General features: G+C 40.0%; 1 long non-coding RNA gene across 2 annotated transcripts; it reads left to right on the top strand.

Annotated features, from left to right (window-relative positions):
- Positions 1 to 10262: 10262 nt before the first annotated feature.
- LOC115773635 (uncharacterized) lies at positions 10263 to 16177 on the top strand. Of its 2 annotated transcripts, none has more exons than XR_004019108.1 (2): positions 10263 to 10485; positions 15799 to 16177. It is a non-coding gene; the product is annotated as an uncharacterized LOC115773635 (long non-coding RNA). The 2 variants fall into 2 exon arrangements; XR_004019109.1 differs by lacking the exon at positions 10263 to 10485 and adding an exon at positions 14524 to 15684.
- Positions 16178 to 18858: the final 2681 nt, after the last annotated feature.

The following is an 18858-nucleotide window of genomic DNA, read 5'->3' as shown; positions in this document are numbered from 1 at the left end:
CTTCTTTTTTTTTTTTTTTTTTTTTTTTTTTTAATACCCCTTCCCCTACTTTGAGTTTGTGTTATATATATTTTTTTTTTGTCCCGATTGGGGGTCAGCACGCTTGGTTTGTTTTTAGCTTTTTTTTTTTTTTTGTACAGCGTATACCTTGTACAGTGAAGTCACCTCTCTGTAGCCTCCTGAAAATTCAGTGTTAACTAGAAAACACTGACTGAGTGTTGCTTATGGAGGCTAAAGCGGCAGACAGACTACCTAGAAAACCTTGAAATGTATTCATTTCCTAGATTGCAGTAAGAATCACTGGTTGCTTTGTGGCGGATTGCGGATCCCGAGTGAAAGATTCAAGGCTGAGTTTCACTTGGGAGATCACCTCTGATCTCAACTCCCTCATCTGTGCCTCATCACAAAAGGAAAGTCCACAGAACCACCTTCTCAAAAAAACGCCATGAAGGTCAACGACAACTGAATTAAAACCAGAAAAGCACATTGCTTTAACCTACCTGTCTCGTCCCGTTTCTGCAGTTTGATCCTGTACAATTTGTGATTTGACATCTAAATTTTCACTCTGTTGAAGATTAGAGGAATCACCCAGGGCTGTGAACGGCATTAGGGTTTGTTTGAGCTAATATAGGATTGTTAGACTTGTATGGCTCATGTATGAACTACAGTTGGGTTGTATCTTGCATAATGATTAACATTTTCACCCAGGTGATATTGAAAGGATGGAAATCATGCTAATGTTTGTTGAACAGTGTTTTTGACATGTCACAATAGTTAGTTTTGCTGACTTCAACTAAACATCTGCTACATGGCTGTATTACAGATAGCGTTACATAGTTTGGTATACTTACCTGATAAAGCATCAGTGCATCATCTGAGTCTTAGTCTGTTTTGTGGTTATGTGTGAGATGCCCCCATAGACATGCCTGCTTGTCATCATCGTTCAAATTTAGAGTTGTACACACACGTGTGTGTGAGTGTGAGAGATTTCAATCTAGGATGACCTGTAGTGAGCCTGATAGCTCTAACTACTGAAATCAAAGGTGTGGTTCAGCCCTTTTCAAGACATTGGATTTTCTCCATAAGCATGATCTGTAACATGTTTCTGTGCTCTTTTGAACGCAGACGCCTGCTTGGTTTGTTTTTAATTTATCCGATCATCAGTCTGACCATTTTGAACTATGGGATAGTCATTTCTTTAATTCATCCAGAGGAAGCTTTGAATGTCAACTTTTGGTAGCGTGCAGCAGAAACTGAAAGCTACCCCTTCGCTATTAAACACATTCAAGGCAGTTGAAAGCTACGTGAATGTTTTACATTAGTTTGTGGTGAGGTTTGTGATGCACATCAAAACCTAAACCTCACACATTCTCACATTTGGCGTCCCCCCCCCCCCCCCCCCCCCCCCCCCCCCCATTAAGAAAGTGGGAATTTTTCTTTTTCTTTTTTTTTTGTGTAACAAGCAACTCACAAATCTTGTTTTACTTGACATCTGTGCAGTATTGACTTGAGTGTTGGAAATGTACTATACCCAAGATGAAAATTGTAGTAAAATGGCACATTATGATAGAGCGGTGCAACAGGGAGCTAATGTTATTTTTGCCCCCCACCCCACCCCCATACACACACACACACCCCCACCCAAAAAAAGAAAAAGAACTCTTGTGTTTGGGTAAAATTGTAAGTTTGGTTGTCAGCATTTTTGCATCTGCTGAGCAATAAATTGATGATATACTCAGCTGTGGCCTGGTGTTGCTCTGGTAAACAATCATCTCAGTGGCCAATCCTTTTTTTTTTTTTTTTTAATTTATTTATTATTATTATTTCAACTGCCCACACTTGCTTATTCACTTCTAATAATGGACAGCTGCCTTTTTAATTCAAGTTATCTTGAGCTCCAGAACTAAAGAAAACATCCTCAAGCCAGTGAATGATTATGCTTCCCATTGCAACTTGAATTCTGGATTACGTCTTTTTTTTTTTTAAAAAAGCATTTTTATTTTGCTTTTATTTAATAGCCTTTTGGCTTTGTCCTCATTCACCTCTTCTGCTTTAAGACCACAAATTTGTAGTTAATATTTTAATCTACCTACAGTTTTAAACAGAGACTCCTGACAGGATTGATAGGGCCTCAGGGTTGTGACTGCAAACCTGCAGAGGAAATCCAGTGCCGAGCTATAGTCCTACAGCTGCAAACACACTCCTCCCCCAGAACCTGCTGGATATAATAAGGATGAAGGATTTGAGCTAAGTGAATGGACTGGTCTATTAATCTGTAGACAAGACTTCCAAGGCCCTTTCTCTATGTTATCAGCACAGAGCCAGAACCCTGATCCTGTAAAGTCACCTCCCCCATGCGTTCACTGTGTCTCCTTGGGCAGTTGCATGCTTCTGGTGTGGAGTCGAGGCTCACTTGATGCACACCTTCCATTCTGTCTCGTGCTTGTGTGGATTTGTTCCCCGATTGCTGCCATCAGGGGATTTAGCAGGCACACACAGCATGGAAAATAGCAGTTTTATTTGTTTTTGTTTTATTAGAAACTATGTATTTGGTACCTAATGTGTGATACTTGAGGATTTAAAGTCAAAAGGTTTATTTTTTTCAATAAGTCCATGCTTGGTTTTATTTTTTGCTCACCTTCTCTGCCCTTCTGTTTTCTTTTTTTTTCCTCTTTGCATTGTGAAGTGGGCATGCTTGTCAAAAAGACAAATGCTCTCTATTAATAGGCTTATAACCTCATAAATAGTTGTGTATAAAATAAACTGTTATAACTTCTTTTTTTAATAAAACATTCAATGTGTATAGATGGTCTTCATCTGAGGGTGGTTATTGTCTGATTTTTAGCTTTGTACGTTTTACAGAGAAAATTTGTTTTAAGTAGGATACACTTAGTGGCCACTTTGTTAGGTACACCTGTTCAACTGCTCCTTAAAGCAAATATCAGCCAATCTCATGGCAGCAGTTCTTTACAATTATGCATCCAGAAATGGCCAATGTGGAAGAATGGTAATTTAAGTACCTTGTTGTTAGAGGAGAATGACCAGACTGCTTTGAGGAAGGCAACAGTAACTCAAATAACCACTCTTTACAACCAGGGTATGCAGGAGAACATCTCAGCAGCAGAAAACCACTGGATGGTTATAATCCTAAAGCAGTATCACATCTATCATGCACAGGAGAAATAGGTTAGACTCTTAAGTTTTCTTTCTTTCTGAGACTGTCAGTTTAGTGGAACTGGCACATCAGGGTTTCCTCCCACAGTCCACTTGGTACTGGAACTTCTTGTGCTCCTTGAGAAGGCTGGTACTTACTGGTTCTGGAAAAGCAGCGACAAAGTGGTAGTTGAGAGGGTTCAAATTTGGCTGCAATGGAAGCAGATCATAAAAAATTCTGAGATACAGAACAACACATCTGACTTAAAGGTGGGAAAAAACGTGTTTTTGAAAGGTATATTTAGTTTTGAGCTGGCGGAATGAGATAAATTTATAATGTATGAAAAGTACATTATAAATTTATATTTATATAAATATATATTTAAAAAAAATATATATATATATGTGTGTGTGTGTGTGTGTGCTTCTAAGAATTGTTACAACAAAGGAAGAATTCTACCAACACATTGAGTATATATATATATGTATATATATATATGTGTATATATATATATATATGTATATATATATATATATATACACATATATATATATATGTGTATATATATATATATATGTATATATGTATATATATATGTATATACACACACACACACATATATATATATATATATATATATGGGACTCAATTAAAAAAATTAATCGAATTAATTACAAGCTTTGTAATTAATTAATCGCATTTTAATCGCATTTCAATATTTGACATGAGAAATATTAATTTAAGTTTGGTTGATGAATGAATCAATATACATAAGCTTAAACTTCAAAATTTTGTTTATTTTCCCACCAGTCTACTACACAGATCAACGAAGGGTGGAAGTGCTCCTGTGATAAGCAAACTCCTGAAATTAAAGTTAAGCATCGTAACTGGATAGTTTTATTCAACATTAATGTCTCACTTAATATAGTTGAAAATTAATCATTCTCTCAGCTGTATTCCTTGATGTTGAAATGTGTCATGCTTGTTTTAACAGCTTATTTTCAATAAAAGACTTAAAATTAAAATTAAAATTCGTTAATTTCCCCGTAATTAATTAATCAAAATTAACGCGTTAAAGTCCCAGCCCTAATAAAAGATGTCAATATCATAACCCTCCGTAAATAATGGCCTAAGTCATTTTTTTTTTCACCTTAAATTACTATTAAATGGATTCATAATAAAGTCCCACACATTCAAATATGTTTTAACACACTGCCCACATTGCAATCAATGTTGCTGTTTATTTTCCAGAGGACGGCTATGATGTTTAAATATAAACTTTTAATATATGCCAAAAGTTCAGACTTCACACTGCTCTAAATGCTCTGCTTTAGTTTTTTTTTTTTTTTTTTAATCTGTCATTGAGGGCAGATAACGTGGTCACAGGTCTGGCAAAATATTCAAACTTTGTGCTAAGGAGGGGCAGCCACTCAGAGGAAAGTTGACTTAAAGGGACTGATGAGGGGCTGAGCCAAGGACTAGTGTAAATTAAAGAAGGATCATTTTGAACCATGAATCATGCAAAGCCACTTTAGTAGAGCCCAAGCTGGAAATTAGCACAGGCCCACCTTAAATATCAAAACAATTCCACTAGGTGTCAGTGTGGCACTACACTCCTGTGTCAGATACCCCTACTGTGCTCATGCCCAAAGTCTGGTATGGCCCTTGTGTGTACTGTGAAACTTGAGACTCACATTAGTACCCCAGTCTTCCAGTGTGAAATGGCAGTGCTGAATGACCTCAGACACACAGCACTAGATCTACTGAGCATGTTTGCCTTTAAGAATGCTGTTCTTGGGGAAAGCATCATCTCCTTCAAGTTTAAGAAGACGTGGAGAGGTTTGGCTTCGGCGTGCATGAGTTAGTATCAAATACTTCAGTGATCTGTGCCAGAGCTGCTCAGAATGTGAGACGTAGCGACCGGGGTTTCATTGTGAAGGGGATATTGAACTGTGTGAGATTAACTGTGCTTTGAGGGCAGCCTCACAGTTCAATGCAGTTTCCACCAATGGGCCAGATGAGGGCGCCGCCTCCTGCTCCATGGTTTGTCCTCAGCTGAAACCCGCTCTGTATAATCACAGCAGGAGAAAATAAATGCTGTGACATAAGGCTGTTTAATCCTCTCTCCTCTGAAAAATGTATTCTGTCACGCAGCAATCTGCTCTCTCTTCCTGTCTGTCCTTATTGCAGTAGCAGTGCAAAACCATGAAATTGCTCTGCAGTTTACACTTGCATGTTCATTTTTTTTTTTTTTAAGTTTTGTTGTATTGTGTATCTGTTTCCTTTCTCTGTGTCACATAGAAACAAACAAAAAAGGAAAAAACACCAAGAATACCATTAAATTTCATGGTAAATTTTCAAAGATATGGTCATTTTTGATGGCTGTGGTAAGATCCTGCCTTACAGTCCATCCTGTGTACACATCTCTTTCCCTGTACTGTATATCCAGTGCCAGGCCACAAGCTGCGGCGTGTCAGAGCCCTAGAGGGTCTTCATCTCAGCCAGGAATGTCAGTCAGGTGATCAACAGGTCGGTGTCTGTGTGCCAGTACAAGGAGAAAACATGAAACAGATTCTGACACACAAAGATTGCTGTTATAAGGGAAGACCTGGTGAGCAGCCAGGTCTTCCACATCCTGACTGTCATCAGTGGGTCCAAATTAAGGAGTACTGCAGCAAATTAGTAGGCCACTGCACTTCCATTACAAGACCAAATTTTTTTTTTTTAAAAAGAAAAAAGAAAGGGCAACTAAGGTAACCTGACTTACAGTCCATGGTTTGAGGAAATCTTCAAAAACAAAAGCTCCTAAAACTCACTTGTACCTCTCATTTCACCATCATGTTAGAAGCCTCATCTTTAAAACACACCTGCAGACTGTAAAACATCCAAATCTGAAGTTTTAATTCCCAGATGACATTCGTCAAGGTTATTTTCTCCGCATGAGTAACAATGATGCGTAAACTCACCTTTATGTGTAAAATTGGCCGCATTCCCCTTTAAAATGAGGGATGCAAATGGGTTTAGTGAAATCTGATATTTTTACAGCAGCATCTTTGCATTTCTTCTGATTGGGATCTGTCACGCTTCATTTCAGTATTGTTCTACCTCTTTCAAAAAGCCCGACTCTCTTTTCCTGCATCAGAAAAGGAGGAGGATGCAGGGAGGGGAAAGAGGATGAGGCTATGTCTCCTCACATCCCTGACCTCCAGAAGTCCAGCAACCTGAGATCCTCAATGAAATATTTAAAGCTTCTGTTTTATCCGCAGTGCGTTGGTCAAGACAAACTGCGGGCCTCCATGACGTAATGCCAAAGCCATACACCAGCTGTCTGATTGGTCCACGCTGAGCAGGGTGGTCAGGTGTCCTGTGCCTTTGTGGCCTTTTAAGGCATTATGATGCCCCGAGGCTTCACATTAGGCTCACGACTGTCTGCTCCAAGTTATGATCAATCACTGTTGGCTGCAGCATTTTCCATAGCAAAGCTTTTAGCAGTGAATCTGCTTTGTGTGTACATTCTTTAATGAAGGCAATTTCAGCTAATCTGTGTATAAAAGAGATAGTGTATGCTCTTTTGTGACTTTGGGCCCCCCAGAGATCCAGCTCTGTGTTTTCAGAAATTCACAAGCAGGAACAGAAGTATGCTTTTTTCTTTTTCTTTTTTTTCTTTTTTTTTTTTTTGTAATATAAAATAGATTTTCACTAGATTTCAAACATGACCAAAAACACATCCCTTACCTGGCTGCTGGTGAGCTGACAACCCATCAGCCATTTCTTGTGAACCACCACCAACATTCAGCCCGAGTGCCGGGTTTCTCATGCTGGGGTTAGGTAGCAGGCAAAAGGGATCTCTCACGTTACAAGCTCTGTTTCAGTTGCACAGCAGGGGGTGAACAGCGGGGCTGGTGTGGCAGCAGCAAGCAGTACAATGATCCCAGGGTCTTTACTAATAGATGAGCCACTGATTAACACGCCCCCACCCACGATCATCACTACCTCCAGTTGTTTGTTCTCCTGCAACAGGAGCCTAAAGCAGGAGCAGACAGCAGAGAAACAGCGCTTGTGATGGTAGGTGGTGTAGGAGACCCTGCAGTAGGTGGTTTGTATGGACTGAGAGGGAAGCAAATAGGTAGATGGTAAATAGTAGATTCTACTGTCTATAAAAGAAATGGAAATAAAAATTAGCATGACTTAATATTAAGCCAGTTTGATTCTTTTAGCACAGTTGAACATCTTTGCAAAAGATTTTGTTTGTTTTTTATTTTCCTGAGTAATGATGTTGCATGCTCTGATCCCCTGTTTATCTGAGCAATTGAGTTGTACATTCATAATTTCTTAAAAAGAATAATAATAAAGAAAACACTGCCACAATTCTTTGGGATCTAATATTACTGAAATTTAATTATGTTACTAAAATGTAGTTATTTTGTCCCATATACCCACCAGACATAAAGCCAATAATTTCAATTACTGTATATGATGTGAATGTATCTGAAGATCTTTCATAAAACCATCAATCAGCATTTTCTCCTGTAACACTTTATTTTTGATCCTGCTTTTAGGATGATTTCTGGTAAAAGTTGGCCAAACATTACATCATCATTAAATTAATCTATTTATTTATTCTTTTCAAGCATCAGACTAAATCTTGACCTATTATTATTTCATCCTATGGCCTGAATCCCTTCACGGGAGGCAACAGACACCTCTCCATCCGACCCCCCCTCACTGGCACCTGTTTCATCTGGATTAGGCACGACACCGCAGAACCAAATGAGTATTTAAAATATTCATCGAGCCCTACTCGTCTCCCATATACCATATCGGCCTCTCACCCAGATGATCCGCGGCTCCGGTTTCAGAATTTCCAGGTGGAAACCACGTCAAGCCAGAGAGGGCTTCGTGCTCCGGCTCTCCGTCAATTGAGCACCAACGAGTCACCGAGGATTAATTTCACTGTCGCTATTCACTCTGAAAGCAGTGTAACCAAACCCAGTTCCATCACCTCTAAATATTAGACGAGTTTTGTCTACCCCGTTATCTGCCTTATTATCAACAGCAGGTAAATGGACTCTGTACGGCCATGGGAGAGGAGCATGGGCAGTACGGGCCCTCATATATTAGGCATCAAAGAGTGAACTAAGAACACAGTTCGGGTTCACCTGTGCAGCTCTGCGCAATACCTGGGAGGAGGATGAGGAGCAACACTGGGGAGGCCCACTGAAGGCCCAGAGCTGCGCCAAGGAACCAGGCCCACATCAGGTTCGCCAGGTTGTATGGTTTTCACTGGAAGGAATAATAAACAGAAAGACTTTATTGAACCAAAATATATGTGATGCAAAAAAAAAAAAAAAAAATACCAGGAGAACCTGTTACGTGATATGTAAAAGAAAAAAATATTCCTACTTACAGCAGAGGCATTTTTCATGCTGTCCTCGGACAGGAAATGTTACGCAATCTGCACAGAGTGACCGGCAGTGCAGGCTTTAAATGCGGTGTTTGATAATCATTAACCATCTGGTCCTAGTCATTTGATCCTGCAGCATCTCGACCCCAAGAACTGCAACCTCAGCCGACTAAAACTAAGCTGGGAAGATGTCCCAAATAGTCTATCTGATGCGTGCTTGCTTTGTATATGAAAATGCATCACAAGCCTTGTTGCACTGGTCGTTAATGAGCTGTCTAGCCTTACGATTGGTCCAGCAATTACTTTGTTTGTTGTGCTTTAAAAACAAAAAACAAAACAAACAGAATATGAAACAGTGCAACAGGAAGATGATGCAATGCTTTATCAGTTTATTTCTCTCATAGAGAAAGTACTGTGGTCTGCATGTGCAACAAAGGCAGACGGCACACCAGTGATCTTTATAATAACCACGGGCCTGCAGCCCGTCAGCCAGGCAGCAGACCCGTGAGGAACAATGTAACTGATAAAAATTAAAAGCAGTTACAGCAGAATATGCACTTTTCAGATATAGGCTACAATAAATTTTGGATTTTAAATTTACATTGCAACGCATGAAGCACGGGCACTAAAATCAATTTAGCCTACATGTTTGTATTAAGATATCAGAAAAATGCAAAGATACAGGAAAAGCTGTCAAGTTCTGAAAATGTTAATTCCTATCCTGTGGAAAGGCCCAATTTAAATGTGGAATCTCCTTTTCTTTACATTTTTTAAAAACTGACTAATATTTAATGTCTCAAAATCCACGTGGGCTGTAGGGCATAATAAGTAAAAAATAAAAATATAGTAATCTTAATGTTCCAACTGGAGAAGAATCCGACACAACCTTTCCTGGGTTAGGCCAGTCAAAAGAGGGGGTTGGTCCAAATTATTTGTCAGGAAATCGTTTAATCCGGAGACAAAACCAATCCCCATCCACTCAGAGTGCAGCGGTCCCAGGGTTAAAACAGCGCCACGTTTAAGGTCGGCTCCTCTTCAGAGAGATCCACCCTAAAGAGACTGTAGAATAACTACCGGAGGCCCCGAAACGCTGCAGAGCGAGAGAGACACAAAGCAGGTTGGATTATTTGATTTGGGGGGGCAGATGCTTGAAAATGTGTTTTTATTTGCACCGGGCAAATCCCTGCATGTATACTCACAGCCCTGACCGGGAGGAGGGAGATTGGATGGAAGCTATTTGGGTCTCGTCCTAGAAAAAAAAAAAAAAAAAAAAAAAGTCCACTGTTATGAATCCAGGTAGGCCAAACAGAGGTGCGTTTTGTACCATTTTCGATTCGTTGAGCTCGGAGTTTTGCGCAGAGCGCGTACCATTTAAAGGGCAGGGGCATGTCTCACGTTTCACACACATACTGCTGCAAATTTGTATGTTAAAGTAGGAGTGTCATGGTTTCACATGTACATTGTTTACCTTTTAAAAGAAGATTTAAATACTTCTCATGAAAATTTTGGTGCATTTTGGTGCCCGCTGTTTTATTGTTGTCGCATGTTGCTGCTGCTGTGTGTGTCTGCGCCTTTAAAAAGGTGCACGGGGCACCTTATCTTTCTGTAAGTGTGCAGCCTGGAAGCGCAGGTAAAAGGGAGGAGGTCTCAGTGTGGAGAGAGGGAACCGGTAGGAGAGAGAGAGAGAGAGAGAGGGGAGAAGAGAGGAGAGCAGGGCTGAAATTGACATTTGATACTCAGGAAGTTCAGGACTTTGCTTTCTTTTGTTTCATTGTAATTCTGCAGTCCTGCTGCGGAGGCTTGTGTCACTTCCACACAATGTTAATAGCGGAAAATCCGTGAATGATAATGATAGGTTAAGGACTAAAATGTGCGTTGGGTCCGACTTCAGCGCGCTTCTGAGGCACGGCGATGGACTCCGAGGAAGGTACGAGCTACATTTAATTTTTTTAGCCCACAGTTTAGCAGTTTAAATACAGTAGCCGCATATATAGGCTAGCTTGAAAACAGTTAGTCCACATCAAAGAGGAAAGATGGGCGAGGAGGCCGTGTTACTTACCAAAAATACTAAGCTAATATTCGATGCAATATGCCGCGTTTATTTAATTTTACGTTTTTAAGATGAATAATTAAAAACCTGCCGACAGGTCTGTAGTTTTGGAAATCTGGCCTCTTGAAAAACCTCGATTTAAAAAACTTTAACTGCAATTAATTAAATCTAATGCAAGGTTCAACTTTAATAATAATAATAATAATAATAAAAAAACCTTCCTCTGTGCGGTAAAAAAAAGTCCGCACAAAAAGTCCGTTAAACGTCGAAATTAATATGAAATTAATTGCAGAATTGCGAAATTTAACTGATTGGATATTATTAAAATAAACGTTAAATTAAATGCAGTTGTGGTAATTGAATAGGGCTTTGTTTTATTTTCGCTGATACTCGAGCTTTGTGGTGTGTAACGCACCTGCTTCTATTTCCGTCAAATACCAAGAAAAAACAGTGAAGACCTCAACCTAATCCTGCGGATTAATACTGAATTGGGTATTTTTATTTATTTATTTTTATCCATGCCCACTGAGGGTAATTAGGATTGCATGCAGGGTATATGGTGTTATGAAACAGGGCAGTATGCCTAATAATGGGAAAAAAAGGCAGGAACAGGCTCCTTAAAATTATAAAGTAATTGGATGTGAATTGAAGCAGCTTTTTTTTTTTTAATATAGGATTCCCAGGTTTATGAAAAGCCTCGTCCTTTCTTAACCGGACATGCAGTTGGAATGTTTCAGGTCGCAAGACTGAATTTAGATCTTGCTGCAGGACTTAGAGGAGTGATAAATCCTCCTGAAATAACCGTGAAGTTGAGGACTTGTAGACTCCCTATTCAGACAAATGCGATTAACCGAAGGGGCTTTGGAACAGCTTTGAGGTTAAATTAACGATGACAGAAAGAAAAGGAAGTCCGGGCCTCGCAGTGTTAAAATTTCAATAACACAAAGCGTGCCTAATCATGAGGAGGGGAATTATGAGTGCTTCCTAACCATGTCTTTTATGATTTATTCAGGTAATATTCTCATGTAAAATTGGTTGACCTATGTTTGAATTGATAAAATTTTTAATATAGCGCCATGTTTAGGTTTAAATCAAGCTGTTAAAGACGAGATCAGGAATTCTTCTGTACGAAAAGTTACCTAATTATTGGAAATGTGCAGATCCCACACTAGTTTTTATATGATGTCTTGAAAAAATTGTTTTTGTTTTTTCCCTTTGACAGTTGGCCTTCATGACACATCAAAACAAGATGTTTTTTTATGTTATTTATTTCCCACATAAATATAAATGCGACATTAAAATTAGCAGGTTTACATGCCCCGGCTTTAAGTCTCCTAGAATAAGTTAATGACCAGAATTAAGGCATGCTCTGTTTTTCAGTGTTCTGCTTCCACAAGTCATAGAGGCTCTCATCTAATAATATATTAATAAAATCACATGAACCTCCATTCTTAACTAATTAAGGTATGGAAAATCATGAGCAAACCTTTAAAGGACACAGGTTTTTTTTTTTTTTTTTTTCTTGAGTTGGCTTTTTAGTGGTATTGATTTCTCCAGGAAATGGCAATGGGAGTCTTGCTCAGGGAGCCATTTGGGCGTCTGAGGAATCACTTAGTACATGGTTTGATCGCTGGAATCAATGCGAGCTCCGTGCACTGCAGGGCCCAGGGTGAGGGGAGATAATGGCTGAACCAAGGGTGGGGCGTCTGGGCCCTGCCAGAACAGAGCTGAGGACAGCTAGCTTCTCTCTGATTCGGATTATCTGCAGCGCAAAGATGCTTTTGACAACATATCCAAGGTCAGGAGATGGATTGAAGGTTATGACTCAGCTGCAGTATCATAATTTAAATGCCTTTATTTATTATGTTGACCTGAAGGAAGAGAGAAATTGGATAAATCTTACATATATATTTTGTAAGAGAAGCCTTGCATGCTTATTTGAAAGACATTTTGAATTAGTAGTCGAGTTACTTCATTGTTGACATCTGAGTCTGCAGTTTTCTGGGATTTGTAGTTTGTATAGATGAGAATTAAATCCCTGTTAACAGCAGTCCAGAGACATCAAGTAATATGTGAATTTATCTTTGACTAAGATGGTACTGTATTTTTGTTTCACTATGGCAAAGCCTGCAAGCCAGCAAAGTAAGAGGTCTTGTTAAACGTGTCACCCTTTGGACAGGTTGATTGTGTAGGGGGAGGGGAGAAGCCATGATGTAAAGGGATTACCTATCAATCTATATAAGGGCCATCTATGTGCCAGACTTAAGTTTAAGACATTGGTGGGTTTGATAATTGACCAGTGAAGTGCATATGTGTTAACTTGTTTGGCAGTGGTTAATGCAGATTCATTTATTTGTATTTTGGTGGTGGTATGCGGTATCATAATAATAATAATAATAAAAAAACAAACAGCACCTGTCCCTGTTTTATTGTAAAAATTCTTGGACCTTCAGTGTCTAATTGCATTTGCTAGATTGTTTAATAAAATGTCAAGGAATCATCAAGCCTTCTGTTTGGCTTGAGTGTATGTGGGATTCAGGTTAGTACTGCACAAACCCGTGTAAAATGTGTTATGAGCAGCAAACCAAAAATGGACTCTTACAAAAGAGATGTTAATTGATGATTTATAACTGCATTATGTGCTTATTTATGCGTAATTATCAAGGCTGTCTGCTGTCAAAGTTAGCTCTCTGTTCCTAGAAATCTAAAAGCAGGAGTTCAGGTCATTAGAAGAGAACAGGTAGATGAGGGTGTTTGTACACTCGCAGGATTGACTGGACATATTTAGTTGCTCACATTGAGACACCGTGGCTTTGACCTGTTACTCAGTGTGTCGATCAGCCCACTGCAGTGCAGTAAGTCTTGAGCTAAGCTGCGTCACTGCAACACTATGGACATATTGAAGGCTGTGGCTGCTCTAAAATAATTTCTTCACTTGCTCTCATTTCCCTTTCTCTCCTCTCACTTTCTCTCTCCAGGCTGTTGCATCTGCTCTACTCATGTGGGTTGGTGGTCTAGTTGGCATAGTTTTGTGGACTGTCCCTTTCAGACTGAGTGGCTGGCCTAGGTGTTGGGGTGATAATGACTCCTGTTCTGTGTATGGCACTGGTAGAATTCACTGTGAGAGCTCACTATCAGTGAATTACCATAGGGCCATAAACAGAGCAGAGAAAGAACCACTTGATGACGGTGTACGTCTATCGTGGCTTACTGTCTGTGGCTCCTCTCTCTTGTGCTTGTGGGTGGGGCGAATGTGATGTAATGATTCTGGTGCGGTTGCATGAGCTGTGTTGCGCTCATCTTGCTTCAGCATCTTTCTGTCCTTAGGTGTCTCTATAACAACAGCTGCTTGCATTTGGATGCCCCAGCCACTCCTCTTCTTTGCCCATTTTGGCACTAGCACATTTTTGCTTCTGTATATATACTTTGAGCAATTATGTGTAGTGCCAATATAGGACAAGACAGACTTCCATCGCTCTCGCACAATTATGGATTGGTACATTTTGGTATCTGTCATTAAAATGTGCTCATGACTGAACTCTGAATTTTCCTTGCTGTCCTCTCAGTTTCATGTATTTCGGTGGGTATGGAGCCAAGCTTCGAAGACATGCTGATCTGTTCTAGTCTGTTTTAAACCATGACCCAGGAGGATGATATCAGCACAACATGGCCATGAAACATTAAGCTTATTTTTCACAAATTCATCTATCTATTTGTAATAAAAATAACACTTCCTGTGCTTTTCAGCCTCAGATAAATGCCATCTTAGTAGCTTCATCCATGTTTATGGCTCCCATGCTAAGAAGAGGCCCTACAGCTATCTGGTGGTGTTTGGCAATGGTAGAACTCACACTGGTGAGGTAGATGGATCCGGTGGTTCTAGACTTGCCAACTACTGCCTGAGAGCATCCACCAGCTGAGAATGATGCAGAGACAAAAACCAGTCCTTCTCTCCCAAGCGAAGAAACGTCTTAAGCTAATTTAAGTCAGTGAGTGAGTGGCTGACGGTGGTGAAGGGTGGGGTGAGACTCTGTTCCTCCCCTGCACACCCTGGCCTCAAAGCTCCAGTGACTCTTTGAAGCATTCGGTGCAGAGAATGTGCTATCAGTCAAACACTGACATTTTACAGACAGTATTCAGGAACAATCCTGATCCAGAGGAACTAAACTCCCAAGCTGTTTGCCTTCTTTAATTCAGGAGACAGAAATATGTGGAGATATATGGGGAAACACCATTTTTTTTAGCTTTGGGAAATGCTTTTACCTCTAAAAACAAGAAGGACACAATCTAACAAAAGCTTTGAATGCAGTCAATGAAAAAGTCGAGCTGCGTCCTCAAACAGTAAGTTGGCCACTGCTTCTTCAGATGGGACTGATAGTTTTACCACATGCTGACATAATTGTTTAACCTTTCAATACTGCATTGAGTACTCAAACAATAAGACATATATTCAACTTACTATTTCTTGCCCACTAGTTTGGGTTATAAATAAATTCTCTCAGTTTTTTACTATTTGCTGATTCCAGGTTCTCCAACAAGCAGCTTCCAAGAGACAAAATACATTAATTGTGTCTTCGGGAAACTGAGAAACCCATTTTGACAATCTATTTTGTCATGATGTAGGCTAAAATAACTAATTGGTGGTGGTGGTGTGTGAACAATAATGACGATAACCATTATTTTTAATGGAGAAACTGCAGCTCATAGTTTGATAGTTTGTTCCATTCTGATAATGTAATTAAAATAATGGTTCATTAGTCAGTATTTCACAAGTGGACAAGTGAGAGGGACGAAGTGGTCCACTTTATGTCTAGAGGTTCAGCTTCTCCGCATTTAGTCAGTCATCAGGGGGTTCCTCTCTTAGCTCCATGGCATAATTGGCAAACCGTGTGGTGTCATCTTACCCTCCTCTTTTCAGTGCAGCCCTTTCCCCTCCTCCCTTCCCCAAATGGAAAGGGTGGAGAGTGAGGGAGTCTTTCACATGTTAGTTTGGTTTGCTGTAACAGTCCACTGACAGTTTGGCTCAAAAAGCAGCTCCATACTGAGCTTCATATATCTGGGTCAGGGTCTGCTAATGTAGGTGACAGGGGGATCTGGGGATTAAAACCTCTTTATCTGCCTTTGCTTAAATCCTGCTTTATGGCCTACACTTCAGCTTTAGCTAATATCATTTGTATTGTTTGCCTGCAGGCCAGCTATATTTGATCTATGTGGATGTCATCATTGGACCTTTGGAGAGGCTCTTTTGCTTTTGTGCTGATCGGCCATTAAAACAGAGAGTGGGTAAGTGCTGTGATGTGATGATACACATACTAGTCGACATAAAAGATCTCAGCTCTGGCTGATATTCTCTGGGCAACTGATTCAGGTTAACTATGCTTTTGGTCTCATATTTCAGAATATATCACGCACATATCACGTGCAACTGCACAGTCTGGGCATGAATGTAAGGATTTAACGTGTTCTTGATTGTGTGCGCACACCTGCTGACTCATCACTGAAGCGAACAATTGTTTATCTAGCATACATATTTGCCTGTGTGAGATGCAAATAAATACTTTCAAAAGACCGATCCATTGTGTCAGACTCCCTCTAACGATCTTCTTTGCAGCAAAGTGCATTGAGGGATAACCCTTGTCAATGCAAAGCCTTCTCCAGATGGACTGAGCAGCTCAGGTTACACCGCATTTTTCAGTGCCCCCTCTATCCCACAGCCCCCCTGGCCCCTTTCTCCATCTCTCGCTCTTGCACACACGCATACACACAGTTTCCTGGGTGGGTAGAGCTGATCTGAGACAGTGCTTCGCCTGTGTTCTAATGCAGGCTACTGAGCATTAGTGAAATGAGATTATCATCATTCTTACGCAGTGTCTGGGTTAGAGGTGGACAGAGGTGTGAGTTGGGAAGGTGAGGAGGCCATTATTAGACTATTAGACTACATTATGGGGGAAAGATGCTTCATCAGCAACGTGTCGGCAAGATGCCCAGATTTATACTGAAATTGATTTAGAGTGAGTAGATTATATTCCCACACATGAGAAAACTTTCCATCTTATATAAGAAGGGCACACACAGGTCAAAAGCAGGGTTCCCTGCACCAAGGAACACCTCAAAGGCAGGTTACTGAGTTCATCTACTTTTATAAGGAGGAATACATTCTCAAGTCGTGGTCCAGCCCCACGCTCAGGACGAGGGGTAGGAGATTATGTCTTGTTAGAGCAAGCGGGGGTTTGGACGGCAAGCAGTTTGCCCATATGTGTGGGTGCTGTGTGTGTGCATGCATGCACAGGCGTAGGGCCTGGGATGCACGTATTAAGAAACGATTAGTGGAGATTAAAGCTCTGCCCTGGAGTCTGCTTGCACGACTCCAGGCAACAAGAATGACCAACCCCTCCCTTCACACCCTGCAGTGCCCCCTGTGGAGCTGGGCCACTGAAGCCCGTTCTGCAGCCTAGTCTGCTGGCTGGGGAGAATCAATATCGCTGCCTCCTCTCTTTCGAGAGCTCTTCCACTGCTAAACATTCTCAGCGCAGGTACTCACACTGAAACCCGGTTGCCTGGATTGCACGGTTTTAATGACATCCGCTCCGATTTAATGTCAGATGATGTATCTGAAGTTTAGAAGAGTGCACTGCAGTGTGGTGCATTATGATGTACAGTAGCAGTGCCATGATACAGCAATTGGTATATAAAGCAATTGGTACCAATGGAGGTGATGTAACCAACTAACATTTATCTATGTATTCATCCAGAAGAGTGGGGTCTACAAAATATATTTAGGACATTTATTCTCCACTAATAGGAATCTATAAAACAAGGACCAAGCATAGGAATCCAAAAAGGTGTTAACACATAGCCACCTTTTTTTTTTTTTTTTAAAGAAAGTTAAATCAGAATTATATAAGCAAAACACAACAGAAGGTTTATAAAATGAAGTAAAATCAAAGTGCAATTTAAGCCAGGCTGCTTGGTAATCATCCTTGTGTATACCTTTGTCACCTCTTCATGTGGAAAGAGGATCACTTCCACAGGTATGTAATGTAAAGGGTTACTGTTATGGAAATCCAGGTATTGCCTAGCTATGGCATAACTAATATTGCCTATGCGTATGGCATATTTGTGTTCTCCTAAACTATTCTGTAAACATATTTTTTTCTACCAATATAAAAACTTTGCTGGTGGGACACTCTAGCCCAATGACAAATGAGATTTTACAGTTAATAAAATGATTAACAGTAAACTCCTTTTGCAAGGAGAGATCAACAAATTGCACTTGTACTTGCTTTGGACCCAACCCACTTTTGTTGGGTTACACACCACTAGAAAAGAGTTTTGTTTTTTTTTTTCATCTTTTTAACTCCCTGATGAAGGCCTTTATATTGAAATATGTCAGACTTTTTTTTTAGGTTAAACATGATCAATAAAGGCAGATAATGTGTGTTTTGATGTTTTAGCTTATATGCATCAAAGAGCACCTTACAAAACTATTTGAATCCAGGAGGTGCTCTTTCTCAAAAACTCTTAAAGTATTTTAGGATATATTTAAACAAAACAAACCCTACAGTAATTCTGGCACATCGTTTAAGCACTAGGCGATATTAAGAAGTTGATTAAAATACTTCTAACTAAAGCAACATTTTGCTGAAAGCAAAAAAAACATGCATTGTTAGATATTTGTGCTCTTATTTTGAAATCAAACTCTCAAAGAGCTTCCTTTTCCACTTTAAAAACAGTGAAGAATGAGTTTAGCAGGTTAAGTGCCAGCATTATATGGTGAGTGGGTGAAACTGTGGGTAAGACATGTTCTCTCTTGCTTTTATTTTGTGCTATTTTGCTACTGCTTGAATCACACCTTTCAAAAGATTCAATGCTCTCTGTGCATGGGTACTGAAGAGAGATGCAGAAATAGAGAAGGGACAGACTTAGGTAACAAGAAAGAAAGCATGCTAATAAAGCCTCTAATCTGCAGCGACAGTTTGCATACATGTCACACAATCTATGACATTATAAATAGACACACATGGAAAATGAAGACTTCTCTTGCCCAGTCAGATGCACACAATTCTCTTGACCTTATTAAGAGGTCCAATCTAAAATCACAGAAGGTAGTATAAATAAAAAAAAAAGAGAAGAAAAATAAGATCTTTTCATCTGTGTGAATGCAACCTGGTTCGGCTTTAATCTGGAGGAAGCGCGGGATATACACTGACGCCTGATAGATTAAGGCCTGAACGCTTCTCTCTCTGTTCT

The sequence above is a fragment of the Archocentrus centrarchus genome, chromosome 23, assembly GCF_007364275.1.
Source record: "Archocentrus centrarchus isolate MPI-CPG fArcCen1 chromosome 23, fArcCen1, whole genome shotgun sequence".
In the NCBI taxonomy this organism is placed as follows: domain Eukaryota; kingdom Metazoa; phylum Chordata; class Actinopteri; order Cichliformes; family Cichlidae; genus Archocentrus; species Archocentrus centrarchus.
The sequence above is the reverse complement of the archived record's forward strand: the minus strand, read 5'-3'. Positions and strand labels throughout refer to the sequence as shown.